Source organism: Giraffa tippelskirchi, chromosome 5 (genome assembly GCF_054371585.1).
Source record: "Giraffa tippelskirchi isolate mGirTip1 chromosome 5, T2T-mGirTip1v1.2.pri, whole genome shotgun sequence".
Taxonomy (NCBI): domain Eukaryota; kingdom Metazoa; phylum Chordata; class Mammalia; order Artiodactyla; family Giraffidae; genus Giraffa; species Giraffa tippelskirchi.
This window is the reverse complement of record NC_137279.1, coordinates 151477554-151496397: the sequence shown is the minus strand read 5'-3', so window position 1 is coordinate 151496397 and position 18844 is coordinate 151477554. Positions and strand designations below refer to the sequence as shown.

At 39.3% G+C, this 18844-nt stretch overlaps 1 long non-coding RNA gene across 1 annotated transcript in view; it reads left to right on the top strand.

Moving 5' to 3' along the window:
* Window positions 1-18844, top strand: part of LOC145506337 (uncharacterized) — a 788916-nt gene that overhangs the window by 622033 nt on the left and 148039 nt on the right. The window contains exon 12 of the long non-coding RNA XR_014053776.1: window positions 789-915. This is a non-coding gene — a long non-coding RNA (uncharacterized LOC145506337). The remainder of the gene's footprint in view (window positions 1-788; window positions 916-18844) is intronic.

The window sequence follows — 18844 nt, the reverse complement described above, 5'->3', positions numbered from 1 at the left end:
CTGATCCTGGGAAAGATTGAGGGCAGGAGGAGAAGGGGACGACAGAGGAGGAGATGGTTGGATGGCATCACTGACTCAATGGACATGAGTTTGAGCAAGCTCTGGGAGTTAGTGCTGGACAGGGAGGCCTGGTGTGCTGCAGTCAATGGGGTCGCGAAGAGTTGGGCACGACTGAACAACTGAACTCAACTGACTGAAATCTGTCCACGCTTTTGATCCATGTTTTTGCAAATGGCAAGGATGTGCAGAAAAGGGAACATTAGTGTGCTGTTGGTGACAACACAAGTTGGTGCAGCCACAATAGAAAAATGTCACAGAGTTTCCTCAAAACAGAAGATAGACCTAGACCATGACTTTAGGTAGGAGAGTCAAAGAAAGCTTAAATAAATGAAAGTCTAGTTGAAGCCCAATGTGGAGGCAGACCAGGCATGAGATCCAGAGAGAGTTCCAGCCAAGCTGAAGAGTAGTAGGAATAGAAAGAAGTCCAGCGTACCTGGGGAAGAGAGTGGGAAAGATGACAAAACCCAGATCAATCAGTTAAATCCAGGTCCTCTGACTCTAGAACCTGCATTCTAATAAAATAGATAACAGATTTTTCAGTCACAAAGTGTTCTCAGCTCAGTAGTGGACCACAAAAATTCTGACATTTAGACCAAGGTAGCTGCTACTCCAAAGTGTAAAATCTCTGAGAATTTTCTAGTGTTCCTAAAACTTATATAAACTTTGCATTCTATTCCCAATACATCTTTTGTTTGTTTTAACATGAGAATATATTCTCCTTTCCTTAGAAATTTTGAATTCTGGGAAGATGAGCCATATTTCTTCTGAGACTCTGCATGGAGCCCCCATGGAGCACTTCTGAGCACACCTGGTATATACAATGTATTTTGAGAAACACGATTAACATAACTCAAAGTAAGTACTGGGTAAATGCTTAATGAACGGATGAGTGAACATATTCAGCCTGTTCCTCCCCTCTAAGTGTGTGGAGGTTTTGAAATATAAACTTAAATGTCTTGTCAAGAGGTGACAAAGCATAGTGTTAAGTATACCTATGAGCTAGTTTTCCTTTTTTTAGGTTTGAATTTTGATGTTAGCATTTGTTGTCATGTGACCTAAAACAGATCATTTAATCTCTATGTGACTGAGTTTCCTCACTTGTAATAGTTGGGATAATAAAATACAGAGCCATCGAAGGATAAGGATTGAATGAAATCCTCCAGGCACGAATACTGGAGTGGGTAGCCATTCCTTTCTCCAGGAGATCGTCCCAATCCAGGGACTGAACCCCAGTCTTCCATATGGCAGGCAGATTCTTTACTATCTGAGCCACCAGGGAAACCCAAGGAAGGGACATGATAATGCGTATAAAGAACTTAACATGATGCTTAGGATATTAAGTCCTGTTAGGGGGGGCATGGAGTATCCCACTCTTTGCCCATGACTAAAAGGGGATCTGCTTTCAGGGACATGTGGATGAGTATTTCAACAGTGAAACAGTAAAACTCAGAATATTCTAACAGCTGTAAGTGGCATCAGGGGACAGTATTCAGCTATTGTATCTTGGTGCTATGGTATCTGTTGCTTAGGAAGCTCTTGAATAATTATTGAATAAATACATCAATAAGTGAAGATATGATCAGAAGGGTGGTATGTCACATAAAATTAACCAGTAAATATTTGATAATATAATTTTAAGTTAATTCATTTTTCTTATAGTTTATGAAGGGTCTAATTTTGTCTCAACATGGCATTGCTACCAAAAGTATTTCATGGCCAAGTATCTTAAAGACATCAGGGGTATTATGATTAAAAAATCTCTCATCCAAGGAATTGGATAAAATTTTATCATCCTAACGTATGCTGATAAACTGCTCTCTGGAAAAAGAATCTCCAATTTGTTGTATCTGTAGATTTTTATGATGTCAAATACCCTCATGCCTTGGCCTATTTCAAAGAATCCATGTGACATTACTGAATGCAGAGATGGAAACAGACAAATCAGTTTTAGCTCTTGTGAGTTGGTATGAACCAGCTCGAACAAACTACCGCTTTGTCATACCACAATTTTCTAAACTTATTCAGCTTTCCCCACCTTTGGGCTAATACCACGCTTACTGGTTAAGTGGGGCATGTCCTTGTGAAAGTCCGTTCTAAGTTGTAATGTCCTCTTATTTATGTTCCCATTCACTTTCTCAAGCGGGCAACAAAGGGAGAGGTTAGAGCTGGGGAATGGTTCCTGGAGATGGTGTTTCAGGAACCTGAGCTCATCTTGTCATGTATGTCTTTCATAAAATGGACTGAGACCTGGTGGTGTCAGAGAGGGCCCATCTAATCTGGTTCTCCTCTTTGAAGTCCCAGAAATTCACTCATGTCAGTGCCCAGAAGGGGTCAAGTCCAGAGTGATTGGCTAAGCTGGACTAGTGAAACTAGAATGGTACTGAGACAACATAAACATGACATGTCAAATATTATCTTATGCTAGTCACACCTGATGAGAAAACAGATATGAACTGGAAACTGCTAACTGACTTACTATAAGAAAATAAAATAAGAGACACTAAATGGATTTGAAATCTTTTGATTAATCCATTTAATGACACTATAGGTATTAGTAATATAATTTAACAGGATCAAGACAAGATCATCTGATCCTCTCATTTCACTTTAGGGGTGAACTTGCCAGTGGCACTGTTGGTTGAAGTTGCTTTTACCAATGTGACCAATAATAGGGTGGGTCCTGTTAAAATTGACATCTATTGTCTTTCAGTGATCCCATGGCTGAGCACACCCCGTTCCCAAATGTTACTGCATTATTTCTTTATATCTTTTTTTGTATTTAAGGTATAGTTTAGTCCTAGGTGTTAAAATATTCTCTTTCAGAGCTTTTGAATATCTCTATTTTGATCAATTATATTTCATTTTCACTAGTTCACAATCAGATAATAATCTTTCTCTTTAATTTCCTAACTGTTGATGATACCACACTGTAACTCTAAATTGCTACAAATTAGCATCAAATATAATATTGGAAAGATCTTGGGATTCAGGGATATTTATTCTTCCAAAAAGACTAAGTGTGCATTCATATTGCCAAATTTTCATGGAGCACTGGGAATAAAATTACCAGCAAGATAGACATGATTCCAATCTTCATGAATTTATAAACCCATTAGTTCTGCAATATAATAAGTAGGACTGTCTGTATAGGCAAGTTACTTCATCTCTTGGAACCTTGGTTTCCTATCCTGTAAAATGACTGTAGTAATATTTAGCTTGCAGATTGTGCTGGAGAAATAAAATTAAAGACAAAATTTTCTCCCAACCTAAAAATCCTCTCTACAAAGTTGGTAGGGAAAGAAAACAGTTTTGTTATTTAAAAAAAAAAAAAAGAAAAGAAACATTAAACGGAGAAGTTTTTCACATCACAGACAATATGCTAAGAGACTGCAAAGACAGAAAGAAATCTTAACCTTTCATCTTACATACCTGTGCTTGAGATAAAGAATAAATAGTCCTCAAGTAAGAGGACTTCACAATACCATTTGCCACACATAATTCATCCCAATTTCACTTCACAGTTGGAGTAACCATCTGTATTAGTTAATTGACTTTATGCAGAAGAAAAACAAACATTTCATATCTTTAATAAAGGAAGCAGATATGCAACTTGGAGCAACCCATGAAGTTGGGTTCCTACCCTACCACTGAAATCAAGAGGTTGGGGTGCTATCTCCCTTGATGTTTTTATTCCAAGTAAATGGTTCCCAGGTATTTGAGAAAGACATTCCTGGTCATAAACCTGACAAAGGACCTATCTAGTTTTTCAAAGAATTTATATGCATTTCAAAAAGAAGAGAAAGTACTTATAAGTTTAAGTTTTCTGAAGTAAACAGTCTGAATAAAAGAAAGGAAGGATATCCTCCCTTATTTTCAATAGAGAGAATTAAGCCTGCTGCTAAGTCACTTGAGTCGTGTCTGACTCTGTGCGACCCCATAGACGGCCGCCCACCAGGCTCCCCCGTCCCTGGGATTCTCCAGGCAAGAGTACTGGAGTGGGTTGCCATTTCCTTCTCCAAGGCATGAAAGTGAAAAGTGAAAGTGAAGTTGCTCAGTCGTGTCCGACTCCTAGCGACCCCATGGACTGCAGCCTACCAGGCTCCTCCATCCATGGGATTTTCCAGGCAAGAGGACTGGAGTGGGTTGCCATTGCCTTCTCCGAATTAAGCCTATTATTGTTTTATTTTTATCTGCCCTTATACTTGTTATAAGAATTGAAAAACGTGTGAAAAAAAGTGAAAGTGAGTAATATATATATAAATGTAAAATCATTCTGTAAACTCCTTAATGGCTTTACAAATTGAAAGTGTCATTTTAACTGGAGTAGACATTTTTTTTTTAATTAGTTTATTTTCTATTTTTTAACTTTACAATATTGTATTTGTTTTGCTATACATTGACATGAATCCACCATGGGTGTACATGTTTTCCCCTTCCAGAACCCCTCTTCCACCTCCCTCCCCATCCCATCCCTCCAGGTCATCCCGGTACACCAGCTCCGAGCACCTTGTATCATGCATTGAACCTGGACTGGCGATTCGTTTCACATACGATAATTTACATGCTTCCATGCCATTCTCCCATATCATCCCACCCTCGCCCTCTCCCATAGAGTCCATAATACTGTTCTCTTTATCTGTATCTCTTTTGCTGTCTCGCATATAGGATCATTGTTACCATCTTTCTAAATTCCAAGTATATGAGTTAGTATACTGTATTGGTGTTTTTCTTTCTGACTTACTTCACTCTGTATAATAGGCTCCAGTTTCATCCACCTCATTAGAACTGATTCGAATGTATTCTTTTTAATGGCTGAGTAATATTCCATTGTGTATATGTACCACAGCTTCCTTATCCATTCATCTGCTGACGGGCATCTAGGCTGCTTCCATGTCCTGGCTATTATAAACAGTGCTGCGATGAACACTGGGGTACACGTGTAGGAATAGACATTTTGATTCCTTGAATTAGAGACATCTTGAAGGCAAATGGTTAAATGGCCATACTCTTAGAAAGGACCCAAGCCAGTTTGAACAAAGACAGGAAAGAAGGAAGGAGGAAGCCTCTGCAGGTCACAGTTGAGTGCTTTGCATAATTAGAACAAGTGCTGTCTGTTGGGAAAAAATTTTGATACTATTATGCCCAGAATATGTTTGAATTTGTGTGTCACTAGAACAACATAGCCTTTTTTCAATAGTCCAAAAGCAAACAGAAATATTTGTAATCTTCCTAACAGAGGGATCGGAGAAGGAAATGGCACCCCACTCCAGTACACTTGCCTGGAAAATCCCATGGACGGAGGAGCCTGGTGGGCTACGGTCCATGGGGTCGCTAAGAGTCGGACACGACTGAGCGACTTCACTTTCACTTTTCCCTTTCATGCATTGGAGAAGGAAATGGCAACCCACTCCAGTATTCTTGCCTGGAGAATCCCAAGGATGGCGGAGCCTGGTGGGCTGCCATCTATGGGGTCGCACAGAGTTGGACACGACTGAAGTGACTTAGCAGCAGCAGCAGCCACAGAGGGATGGCAGGAGATAACAATATGTAGGCAATTCTAACTATTAGCATTTAGATAGATTAAAATGTAGTAGACTGACTGTTGAAAGCCTGGGTATTGACATCCAACAGACCCAGACTTCAATCTAAGTTTCAGTACTTACTAATAGGACAAACTTGTACAAATTTCTCAGTCTCCTTCCAGCTCATTTTCCTCCTCATCTATAACACTGGGATCATAGTGCCCACTCAGTAGGATCACTGTAAGATTTATAAGTGTTTACTTACTGTCTGGCATATAGTAAATGTCAATAAATGGTGATGGCCCCTACCATCATCTTCATTACTAAGAAAAATAATAAGTGGGTTGGGAAAGCTTTGGAAAAATGAAATGATCCTTCAAATAACTGTTTAGAGTCTGGTTTGGTTTCTAGTTTTTTAGTTTGTATAGAAAAATTGCAAGTATTACAGGTATGTTAAAAGTTAAATCAATAGAACATGAACAGCAATTTGATTAAATAAACAGACAATACTAAGCCATTGTCATCTGTTTGAAATTGATTGCTTTAATTAAGATTGATTGTTTTAATGGACTCAATTCTTCACCCCTTGTCCTGGGACTTTGGAGCACCTCTTATCGAGAGGCAGACTATATTTTCTCTCTGTATCACTGTGGCCAATGAGATGTTAATAGGAATGAGCCAACAGAAGCTTATACAAGGAACTGCACATTTCCGCCACTCTGGTCCTCTTATATCTCTGCTATTGCCACAAGAAGGACATGTCTGGGGCAACCTGTGGCAGTTTGAGAGACACATGGAGCAGAGCCAAATTGCTCCAGTCACCTTAGCTGACAGCCAGGCAACCTCTATACCTGTGTGGAAAGCCAGCCAATATCAGGAGAGCTGATCCAGATGCATGTGTTATCAACTGTCTGTTGTATATCATGGAGAGCTGAGGTCATTTGTTACTCAAGAACAGGTAACTAAAAGATCATCAGATAGTTATGACATCATGCCCTCAACAGAAAAGAAAGTACTGCCTCACAAGGTTATTGTAAGGATTAAAACAAACAAATATACAAAGCACCTGGCATTACAGCAGCACTTACTAAGGGCTGGTTTTTGAGACTGAAGAAGTCAACTTTCAATAAAGGTCTATAAACTTTTCAAAATGCAATATTTTTTAATATTTGTGATTGCTACAGTATTTATTAAATACAACAAAGAAAAAATAGAAATGCTGTATTAGAAACTTAACTTTAGATTCATGTATGTTTATAATTCCAGAGTAGACTTCCTTTTTGCATTTTTATATATTGCTTTTAAAAGACCCATTTTATATGACAGATATTAAAATAAGTCCCTCTTTAAACAATGAACTGCTAAGATAGGACTTTATTTTTCCATTTTCCCCCATTAATACAATGGCCTTATTTTCCATTTACATAATGGACTCTGAGCAGTCAATGATTGGTTAAATTGCTCATTCTGCCTCTTGCCTGCAAGGCTTTTGCTGTGAGCAAGCATCAAGCACAAAATCTGACTGCCATGGAACATTAAACAGGTAGTCTCCTTTTTAAACTTTGTGATCTCAATTTCCCAGAGTTATCCAATAGAAAACAGATGCAAATTAAGAGCTCAATTGCCAAAAATAATAGGTGGCATTTATGCCGGCTTCCTATGGAGATGACTCAGAAAAGTATGGAAGGCACAGCTAGCACTTCCAAATGAAATGTGTGTTCCTATAGTTTCATAAATATCCTTCTTGTTCTCTTCCAAATATTGACCTTTCTGTGTTGAATGCAAAGGTAAGCACAGGCACAAACAGGTAGAACCGTAACAGAAAACTGGCTCTCTTTAGAACACCCTTTGATGGGTTTTACTGCTTCTTTTTTTAGACATACTAAAGAAAGGGAACAGATTTATGCAGTATGACTTATATCTGCTAAATAGTGCAATAAAGGGCCATGAAGTTGATCGATTTCTAGCCCTCTCTCAATATTATAGCAAAAGATTTTTAGCATTCCGGAGAAAGTCATTAAGAAAAGATCATTTGTTTTTGCTTGTGTTTATTGTGTGTGTGTTGTTTGTTTGTTCATTTGCTTTATTTTTGCTTTATGAGGGAAAGAAAAAATGGAAAAGAAAAATGGTTCCTTTATGTGTTTGTGTGTTTATAGCAATCTTAAGAGTTGAGAGCACGTTTCACCTACATTCATTACAGAAAGTCTTCACATAGACCTTGGTTTTCTCTAGAAAGTTTGTAATCCTTGGTGACGTTAATGGAAAAGGACATGGAAAAGTAAATCCAAAATGTGAGTTGTATTTAGGGAAATGGAAAGTCAGCATGAAGATTGAGCACAGCATCAAATTCTACAGTGAACTATACTCTGTTTTAGAAGATCATTTGATCTGAACAATTTGTAGAACCACACTAAGTTTATTGAGGCTTTTCACTAAGGAAATCAGTGATACACATACAGCATAACTAAGTACTTGATAAGTGTTTAATGAAAGGAAGTGAGGCTGGTCTAGGCAGATATTAAGGTGCCTGTTAGGTCAGCATGGAGACAAAATGTTAGGTTCTTGGAAATAACCAGGCATTTGACATATGGCAGAGATAACAGCTGCTTATAATTTGTTTTTCTTATAATTATTCAGCAAATTGAGATAATCAATAAGGAAATCTTGGCTATAAGAAGGTATCAACTTTACCCTATTTTTTACAGCTTGGGTGTTTATGGGCAGCTGGTGCCGAAATTGCAAAAAGAAGACATTGATACCTACTCTGACAAATTGCCAGAGATCATTCTCTATTTACATTCAAGCCTCTATCCCTGCTCTCATTTCTATGGTTTAGAATTTTGTTGTTGTTGGGAACTAGCCTAAGCCAATTGTACATGTACATTTTTTAGATTATCTGTGGTAGATTTTGGTAGCTGCTATGGTTAGAGATGAGTGTTAGCTACTCTCTGACAACATCAAAACCTGACACTTACAAAAGCAAGTGTCAAAGAAGATTCAGCCACACTTGGAGATAGTTTTTAGAAATGCTATTTGTTTAAAAAGCTATGACAACAGCTCAACAGCCTTCCTCTGTAAATTCAAAGATGTACCAGTTCCCTGTTCTTTAGGTTCTATGAGCATAACATGTTGTCTCTGGGTTCACTGAGATGATGTGAAATATAGAAGCAGGATTCAATTAGTTTTACAATCACCATCAGGTAAACAGATTTTTTCTGACATTATAGTTTCAGAATCTAGCCTCCAGCTCTATCCTGAAGAGTGAAGAATGGAAGTTTCACTGGACTTCCTATTTATGGTAGGGTGAGGAATGTCTCCAAATTCTTAGACAAAGCATAGATCTTGAATACTACTAATTTGTCACCATTAAAAACCCGTTCTTTAATATTTAAGTTAATTAGCAAATCCTCTGGTATTGATCAGAAAGAAAATATAGCTAACTCATGTAACAACCACCTCTGGAGCAAGGCCTTTCTGCTCTCGAATTCCTATGAATTGTGAATTCCTGAAATGACTACCTCTAGATTACAATTCAAACACATTTCACACACACATGCACACACACACATACATTGTCTTCAAATTTATAAATTGCGTACATACAACAGATGTCAAAATCTTCTGGCTCTCTCAGCTTTTTTGAATTGTCAACTTAAAAAATAGTCACAACCTTAAAGTTGAGCTCAAACTATCGCACAATTGCACTCATCTCACATGCTAGTAAAGTAGTGCTCAAAATTCTCCAAGCCAGGCTTCAGCAATACGTGAACCGTGAACTTCCAGATGTTCAAGCTGGTTTTAGAAAAGGCAGAGGAACCAGAGATCAAACTGCCAATATCCGCTGGATCATCGAAAAAGCAAGAGAATTCCAGAAAAACATCTATTTCTGCTTTATTGACTATGCCAAAGCCTTTGACTGTGTGGATCACAATAAACTGTGGAAAATTCTAAAAGAGATGGGAATACCAGACCATCTGACCTGTCTCTTGAGAAACCTGTATGCAGGTCAGGAAGCAACAGTTAGAACTGGACATGGAACAACAGACTGGTTCCAAATAGGAAAAGGAGTACGTCAAGGCTGTTTATTGTCACCCTGCTTATTTCACTTATATGCAGAGTACATCATGAGAAACGCTGGGCTGGAAGAAACACAAGCTGGAATCAAGATTGCCGGGAGAAATATCAATAACCTCAGATATGCGGATGACACCACCCTTATGGCAGAAAGCAAAGAAGAACTAAAGAGCCTCTTGATGAAAGTGAAAGAGGAGAGTGAAAAAGTTGGCTTAAAGCTCAACGTTCAGAAAACTAAGATCATGGCATCTGGTCCCATCACTTCATGGGAAATAGATGGGGAAACAGTGGAAACAGTGTCAGACTTTATTTTTTTGGGCTCCAAAATCACTGCTGATGGTGATTTCAGCCATGAAATTAAAAGATGCTTACTGCTTGGAAGGAAGGTTATGGCCAACCTAGATAGCATGTTTAAAAGCAGAGACATTGCTTTGCCAACAAAAGTCCATCTAGTCAAGGCTATGGTTTTTCCAGTGGTCATGTATGGATGTGAGAGTTGGACGGTGAAGAAAGCTGAGCGCTGCAGAATTGATGCTTTTGAACTGTGGTGTTGGAGAAGACTCTTGAGAGTCCCTTGGACTGCAAGGAGATCAAATCAATCCATTCTAAAAGAGATCAATCCTGGGTGTTCATTGGAAGGACTGATGTTGAAGCTGAAACTCCAATAGTTCGGCCACCTCATGTGAAGAGTTGACTCATTGGAAAAGACTCTGATGCTGGGTAGGATTGGGGGCAGGAGGAGAAGGGGACGACAGAGGGTGAGATGGTTGGATGGCATCACTGACTCGATGGACATGGCTTTGGGTAGACTCCGGGAGTTGGTGATGGACAGAGAGGCCTGGCATGCTGCAATTCGTGGGGTCGCAAAGAGTCGGACACGGCTGAGCGACTGAACTGAAAAGTTGAGAGTTATGTTTTATTCAGCGGAAATTTTTAGCCCAGGAGACAGCATCTCAACTAACCCTTAGAGAACTTCTCAGAGGAGTCAAATGGAGGAACCAGGTTACATAGAAATTTTGCAACAAAGGGCAGGTAGTCTGAACTTCAGAAGATTATTGTGAATTAAAGGAAAACCAGATATCCCACGTTAAGGAATTCAGGGCTTTACATGTATGGGAGGGCTTCCTAGGTGGTGCTAGTGGCAAAGAACTCACCCTCCAATACAGGAGACAGAAGAGATCCAGGTTAGATCCCTGAGTCAGGAAGATCCCCTGGAGGAGGGCATGGCAACCCCCTCCAGTATTCTTTCCTGGAGAATCTCATGGACAGAGGAGCCTGGCAGGCTACAGTCCATAGGGTCACACAGAATCAGACATGACTAAATCAATTTAGCATGTACACATGCAGTATGTATAGGAAGATGTGGGAGTCTGGGCTTACTGAAATCATTCCTTTCCTATGCATCTCAGCTATCAGCTGCCAGTATCCTTTGCTTTTCATATCCTGAGTTCCTCAGTGCTCACCATAGGGAGTGACTGCAGCCTGATGGCCAGCAGATCGTGCTGGTGTTCTTCTCCTTCCTGAGTACCCTTAGGGCTCAGGAATTCACATAGGGAGGGCCAGAATCACTGATGACTGTGACAGCCTTGTTTACTGACATGGCAGGAAAGACTCCATTTCTTCAAATCTTCACAGAGTTTTGAGACTTACTGTTTTGATTTTTTTGGTATTCTATTTGGGACCTACTCTGTTTTACAATTTACTTTCAGCATCGCTACACCCCTCCCTTCCCCTTCCCCAAGGTTTTCTCTAACTCTAGCCTCATAAAACCCTGTGGGCTATGCCTTCCCTCAGTCCTGTAATAGAAGAGGGGAGATTGAAGAAAACAATGTTTCTAAATACTTCCAGAACATTGAAGAGTAAAATATGTGTGATTAGTAGCAAGAGCAAATGGTGCCAAATGAAAAAAAATAAAATCTTTCTAGTAGAGTCCAGGAAGTAGAAAGAACACATATAGTTTTGGGTTCACTTCTCTTTATATTTGATGTCTGACTTCACCATTTACTGCCTGTATCACCCCGTGTACATTGCTCTTTGAATCTCAGTTTCCTCATATTGTAAATGGAGATAATTTTTACATATATACATATATATGTCTATATTTATGCATATATAATGACATATATAATATGCTCAGGTAGTGCCTGATATACCTTACTTTATAAATCATATAGTATCAATGTTAATAAGTAATCTGTATTATTATTGTTGTGGTTGTTGACGTTATTGATTGATATTGTTATTGAGGATATTAATATCATTCTGTAGACTAGATGTGAAATTATGAGAAATCATTGAGACTCATAAAATGAAAAAGTCCTCTCATGGGCATATGAAAGGAATTTCCCTGTGAATTAGTTGTAGATAGAAGACTCTACTACTGATTAATATAAATTATTAATAGTTTGCATGTACACAGTTTATTGACCACTATTGATATTTAACTGTATGTTGTGATCATCTTCAGTAAAGGTGTCTTTCTTCCTGAAAGACAATGCATTTAGATTTATATGAGCGTATATAGTACCCTATATTTTATGTGGATGGTAATCCCAAAGAGAGGAATGCAAATAGAAGTCTTTATAGGGATCTGGATTATAATCCTGACAGGAAAGTCAACTTTTGCACAGTAGGCATTCTAGTATAAGCGTTATGAGCTTTAACTTTGAATAAGACAGGTCTAGGTTGTAATCTGGCTTCACCCTTTAAAAGCCATGAGATCTCACTTATAAAAGCAATGTGAAGAACAGAAAAATCTGAGAGTAAAATAAGGTAATGTATAGAAAGCACTTTTCACAGTACCTGACACATAGTAAAGGTTAATTATATCCACTCAACAGAGAGAAAAACAAAATGTCTCAGATGTGTATATATATATGTGTACAAACACACACACACGTAATTATTGCAAAAGACAAATTTGTCTCCATCAAAAAATTTCTAAATATTTTTGTCATCAGGAAAATGTTTGAATGTGGACCTATACTTCTATCAGGCATAATGAAGAGAGTTTGCAATTAATCTCTGATTACTCTGCAGGAGAGACACAATATAAGGTCTAAAGATCCCAGTGGAGACCAAGCTGAAAAACCACCTGATCCTGCTTAAACACGTCTGCCCGCCCTTAGATTCCCATGTTCCTGGGAGCACAAAATCTGATTTCTCTTTTTAGTCAGCTTCTGTCAACTGGCTGAAACAGAAATAAGACTCCTAGAAGCTTGCTGAGACTCTGTGGATAAAAGGCAGTGTCAATGGTGCACTGAGCTCCATTCAAACCAAAGGCCTGAACAGTTGTCCCTAAGTACTCACAGGGGATTGGTTCCAGGAGTCCCTGCTGAGACCAAAATAAATCTTTGGATGCTCAAGTCCCTAACATAAAATGACGAAGTACCATGAATAGTCGGTCCTCCATATCTGCAGGTTTGCTATATGCAGATTTCATTCATACTTCGTTGACTCCTTGCATGTGAATCCATAGACACAGAGGGCAGACTGTATTGCATAGCTGTTCTACACTGCTAGAGTGGGTGGTTTTCAGTGTTTTGCAGGCCTTACCCATTTTAGGTATTCAATAAGTATGTTGTGGGCTTCCCTGGTGGCTCAGATGGTAAAGAATCCTCCTTCAATGTGGGAGACCTGGGTTTGATCCCTGGGTTGGGAAGATCCCCTGGAGGAGGGCATGGCAACCAACTCCAGTATTCTTGCTTAGAGAATCCCCATGGACAGAGGAGCCTGGTGGGCTACAGTCCATAGGGTTGCAAAGAGTCAGACACGACTGAGCAACTAACCACACACATACAAGTATGTTCCATGCTGGGGAAACTATGGAAGTCACAAAAATAATAACTGTAATAATACATGCAAACAGGTTTGCTTTTTTCCTATGTGTTCCAATCACTGGGCTAAACACTTTTGTAACCTCCCCAGTTATTGAATGAAATAGGCACTATTATTTCTGTCATTTTGAGAAATTTAGACTTAAGAAGCTAAATAACTGCTCAAAGCTGCACAGCTCACTGAAATTTTGATTCAGGCCATCTGACTCTAGAAACTAGATTTTTAACCTTCAAGCTAAAGTACCTCTTTTTCACAAGCCTTCCCAACCATTAAGTGACAGGGCATAACCACCAACAAATCCTGAAAACAGCTGCCCTTCAGGCCTTGATCCAGTGTGTTCGGAAGCCAGAGCTGCTCTGCACACCACAGTCCAGGCGTTGCTCCAGCCCCAAATAGTTAGGACAATCCTCCACCTTTAGGGCTTCCCAGGTGGCTCAGTGGTAAAGAATCTGCTTGGAATGTAAGAGATACAGGAGATGTGGGTTCTATTCCTGGGTCAGGAAGATCCCCTGGAGGAGAATGGCAATCCACCCCAGTATTTTTGCCTGGAGGATCCCATGGACAGAGTGGCCTTACAGGTTACAGTTCATGGGGTTGCAAAGAGTCTCACATGACTGAGTACGCACACACACATACCCATATGCCCACAGCCACCATTAAGACTGATTGAAAGCCCATCTGTCTGGCCTCCCTTGTACGTCTAGTCCTAGCTTTATTTCTTACATTTTATTTTTCAGTCTAGGCTCCACACATACTAAGTTGCTTTAATTTCTGCAAATTAACCTGCTTTCACAGCTGTCAGATGTGCTGTCAGGGCACAGTTGTATCTCTGCCCAAGATACACTATCCACCCTTTTCTTCTCATCAGCGCTCTGATGTCGCGACTAGCTTACCTGGTGCCTTGCGCCTATACAGCCAGTGACTTGACTATAGGATCAGTGATATTCTCTGCTCACCAAGTCTTGATATTTGTCCCTGACATCAGGGACATGTTTCCTCTCAATTAGATTTCCCAACATTTTATATCTTTTGGAAATAGCACCTTGTAAAGGAAGCAGGAACAAGAAGGGACTAGTGCCTGCAAACTTCTAAGAATTCTTAAACTTAAAACTTTAAACTGGATCAGGATACTCCCATGGATCATAGGGTTTAGCATCAGTCTGTTTTTTCCTAAGCATCTGAGTCCTAAGTGTACAATTGCTGGTGTGCATCTGTCACAGTCAATATTGAAAATCCTATAGCCAGTGACTGTGAGAAAAGATAACATTTGAGGTTTATTCACATTTTCTTTACACTTATTCATTGTTCATCTTGTGTGCCTGTCATCTTGGAAGCTACAAAGTCCTATTCAGATGCACCTGCTGGCTGATGATCACTTTGAACAAATAGTTTAAAAGTAGCTAAGAAAAGGACAAGAGAAAATAGAGCGGCAGCTTATCCAGGAAGCCAGATCCTCACTGTATGTGAGTGTGTGTTTGAACATTTACAATTCAGTATGACTTTAGCATTTCATGAGGGAAAATGAGCAACAAAAGCAAAATGAAACAGTATCACTTAATGTGAGCTTTAAGTTTTTAACCTACAGCATGATTTATTTATCATTTAGAAAGATCTCCCAAAGGAGCTATTTAATAATATACAATTTGCAAACTGGCTTCATCTTTCTTTTAATTCTCCCACACCCTGTGGCAGACAGGGTAGAGTCTAAGACCCTTACTTTAGATGTGAGAGGAAAAAGGAACAAAGATGTTTATGATTTAGAAGACAAATCTTTCAAACTTCATCTTCTAATTTCTCTGACATTCTTCAAATCTCCCTCCCTGTGCTCACCCATATATCATTAGACATCAGAACTCAAGCTTCAAAAATTTGGTCTTTATTAGGAAGAAATTAGCCACTGGCCAATGAGTCTTACATCATGGAAAATCATTCTCTCAGTCAGAAGGTTATTTTGCCAATCTTTCTGCTTCTCCCTTGTAAGATTTTGTTCATAATTGCAATGATCTTTCTTTAAAAAAAGATGAAAGGCTAAAAAATGTAGGGGTGAGGACTTCCCTAGTTGTCCAGTCGTTAAGACTCTGGGCTTCCACTGCAGAGGGCATGGGTTCACTCCCAGTCAAAATCCTGCATGCCGTGTGGCACAGCAAAAAAAAAAAAAAGGAGAAAGAAAGATACAAAGCTTTCATAAATCAAGGGGTTACAAATGGTGACAACATTCTCACTGGGTCTTGGGGTGCTTCCAGCCCCAAGAAGGATATCATTTTCAGTGTCTGGTTTCAAACCTCCCTGGGAAGGTCTCACCTCTTTTACCACACCTCAGTCCACCCTAATCTTACAAGCTGGTGTCTGAATTGCCTCTGCTTGTCTCTGTCTTTTCAAAAAACCTAGGTACTTACCTCACATATACCATTACAAGCTCCTCATCTTTTCTACTTTTGTCACTGCTACCAACCTCTGCTGTCAGAGTTGATCATCAAGATGTTAATCTTTTCTCATATATATATATATATATAAGGAAGTTTGGATGCTGGCCATAAAGAATGTTTTATCATGATCCTTATTTGCCATCCTTGCTTCCTTTCAAGAACATAGAGGAATCATGTTGATGTTTACCGGAAATGCTGTAATCCCAATAGGGTTTGTATAATAGAATAAATTTCACTGTTATCGCTTTAGATCCCCATTACTTTGTGCCAATACTATGACAGTGGCCTCCTAACTGGCCTTCCTGCCTCCTTTCCAAGAGTGCTCCTCAATATTGGCAAATAGAATTTTCTTTTTGAAATGCAAATCTTTGCGTGCTGTTTTTCTACTTAAAACCTTTCAGAGTCTTCCACCAGCCTTTAGCATTAGAGTCCACATGCTGTAGAATTATCCCCTCAAGCATTCTCCCCTGTGGTCCCTACTTATCTCTTGAGTCTCATTCCTCTCCTTGCAGCTTTCCTTTCACCCATATTTATAATTAATTTCTTTTTTTTTTTAATAAATTTATTTATTTTAGTTGGGGGCTAATTACTTTACAATATTGTAATAGTTTTTGCCATACATTGACATGAATCAGCCATGGGTTTACATGTGTTCCCCTTCCTGGACCCCCCACCCACCTCCCTCCCCATCCCATCCTTCTGGATCATCCCATTGCCCCGGCCCTGAGCCCTTGTCACATGCATCAAACATGGAATGGTGTTCTGTTTCACATATGATAATATACATGTTTCAATGCTATTCTCCCAGAACGTCCCACCCTCACCTTCTCCCTCAGAGTCCATAAAATTGTTCCATGCATCTGTGTCTCTTATTCTGTCTCGCATATAGGGTTATCGTTACCATCTTTCAAATTCCATATATATGCATTAGTATACTGAATTGTTGTTTTTCTTTCTGGCTTACTTCACTCTGTATAATGGGCTCCAGTTTCATCCATCTCAGTAGAACCGATTCAAATGTATTTTTTTTAATGGCTGAGTAATAATTAATTTCCTAACTGTGCTGGGTTCTCTTGTGACTCTGGGGGTTCGTGTGTGTCATCGTACTAAATGGAATACCTTTTTTTCTTGGCTACCTGGCCACAATTTCTTTATTCTGCATGGCTTACCAGACATCATTTTTGATGACACAAACACCTATGAGTCTGAAAGAATTTTTTGCCTGCATTCCAACTGCACCACAAGTAGCTGAGAATTTGTAGTTTGGGGGAGGGGCTCAGTATTATTCATGTCAGTTCTTCTGTGCCTGACACAAAGTGAGCACACAACAATGATTACTGAACGAATTGTTGATATTCTACACTCAGTATATGAGTGTGCACAATACCCTTTCTGTAATCTCACCAGGTCAGAGATTGGGATTTTGGTGTATTAGTGTTCAGGCAGGATACCCCCAAACTAAGAGTCAGAAGGTCCAGTTCCTATTATTGATTTTCCAAGCTAGTGTCTGAGCCTCTATTTCATTCACATACTTTAAAATGTTTATTTATTGAGTCACTATTCGGGGCTGACACAGTTCTAGGTTTTGAGGATGTTGTTGTTTAGTTATTAAATCATGTCTGACTGTTTTGCAACCCCATGGACTATAGCCCTCCAGGGTCCTTTGTCCATGGGATTTCACAGGCAAAAATAGTGGAGTGGGTTGCCGTTTCCTTCTCCAGGGGATCTTCCCAACCTAGGGATTGAACCCACGTCTCCTGCATTGGCAGGTGGATTCTTTACCACTGAGTCACCAGGGAAGTCCCTTGTTGGCCCAAATAGGCAGAGTCCCTTTCTCATGGAATTCACATTGTATTTGAGGTAACAAAAACAAATGGGTAGGCATATAGTGTGTGTCAAGTTGCTGTAAGAGTTATAAAAAGTGAAACAGGATAAAGAGGTTAAAGAAGCAAGAGGATACAGTTTGAAATAGAATGATCAGAGAAGGCATTTCAGATAAGGTGATAGTTGAGCCGAAAACAGTGAGCCTGTGCATTTTTGGAGAAAGAGCATTCCAGGCAAAGGGAACAGCAAGGTCAAGGAGCCTGAGGCAAGATCCTGCTTATCGTGTTCCAGAAACAGTAAGACTCCCATTGTGGTCAGAGCAGAGTGAAGAAGGGGCTTGTGAAAAGAGACAAGGTCAGAGTTGGCAGGACCAAGCCATTCAGTAGCAAGTGGTGAGATGTTTCCTTTTTATTCTGAGTTACGGAAAAACCCATTGAAGGATTTTGAGCAGATTTGAGGTACAATCTGATTGGTCTTTTAAAGCACTCTGATTCTTCTATGGAGTAAATACTGTTAGGGGGACAAATAAGGCTAGGGTGGGAGCCCATAAAGCAGAGAGCAGAGATAGATTTCAGATACATTTTGATGATAGATTTGATAGCACAGCTTTTTTTGCTGATGAATTGGATGTGAGATGTATAATAGAATAATCTGTGATGATTTAATTTTGCGCCATTTACTGAGGTGAAAAACACCGAGAAAAGCATAAAGAACAAAAGATCCATCTTAGATGTAAATAGACATAGACTCAAACATAGATACACATATATGGCATAGATAGAGATGTGGATACAGATATAGATAGATACAAGTGGAAATCTCAAGTCAGCAGTAGGATAATTGAGTCTACAAGTAGAGGACCTTAAAGTTTGAAATTAAAATCTGCAAATGACCTAAATATGCATAAATTTGCAGCCATAGAATTTAAAGTTGAGTGAAGTGAAGGCAGAGAAGATAAGGGTCCTAAGCAAGGTTTACAAGCCAGAGAAAAACCATCAGAGGAGACTGAGAAGCAGGGACCCATGGAATAGGTATAACAACCAAGTGAAGAAGTAATTTCAAGGAAAGAGTGATCAGTTGTTTCAAAAGCTGCTAATAGGT